The sequence below is a fragment of the Halichoerus grypus genome, chromosome 12 (genome assembly GCF_964656455.1).
Source record: "Halichoerus grypus chromosome 12, mHalGry1.hap1.1, whole genome shotgun sequence".
Taxonomy (NCBI): domain Eukaryota; kingdom Metazoa; phylum Chordata; class Mammalia; order Carnivora; family Phocidae; genus Halichoerus; species Halichoerus grypus.
In genome coordinates this window covers 2,955,042-2,955,681 of record NC_135723.1, presented here as the reverse complement: position 1 = coordinate 2,955,681, position 640 = coordinate 2,955,042, and the positions used below count along the sequence as shown (strand labels likewise).

Sequence of the window (640 nt, the reverse complement as noted above, 5' to 3'; positions counted from 1 at the left end):
AGTAGCTTAGACAAGGTTTCTGGACTTGGTGACCCGGCCTGCACTTGGGCGGGAACAGATCCAAGCCGTTCCGAGGGTGAGCTCTGGGGAACACAGGCTGCACACGTGGGGTTTGCTCCTGACTCCTGGGAAGCCACAGGACATTGACTCCCCCGAGGTGGCCTGCCCAGCGTGCCAGAGGCAAAATTCACCTTCCGTGGCCCTGCTCCCAGGCTAACCAGCTTGGTCACGTACGTTTCTTCCCAAATCTGTAACTGTTCTGAGGGCTCCAACAATTAACCTTTTCCTTTCTTAAAGAAGTGAGTAAGCTTTGCGCAGTGGCAGTATCGTAGCCAATGAGGTTTATCCGAGTCGTGATTATTGCTAATTGAAAACTTAAAGAAGTGAGTAAAATCCTCTTCCAGAGAAAGTTATATGATTTGTTGGCATCTCACAAGGGCGATGCTCGTCATTAAAATTTAATTAGTCAACAGTGTGGTTCCTTAGAGCCAATGAAGTCTACCATGGAAATGGGGGTGTAAATTGTCTACCCCCAGATCTGCATCCCCGACCCTGCTCCCCCAACCCCATGCTGGCCCCCTGGGCTGAGCTGCGGGCAGCCCACAGGCCTCCTCCCCCCTCCACCAAATCTCCATGCTTG

The 640-nt window shown here is 52.2% G+C and overlaps 1 non-coding gene across 1 annotated transcript; it reads left to right on the top strand.

Moving 5' to 3' along the window:
- Nucleotides 1-306: 306 nt before the first annotated feature.
- On the top strand, nt 307-440 carry LOC118538352 (U4 spliceosomal RNA). The gene has a single exon (XR_004918575.1). It is a non-coding gene; the product is annotated as a U4 spliceosomal RNA (small nuclear RNA).
- Nucleotides 441-640: the final 200 nt, after the last annotated feature.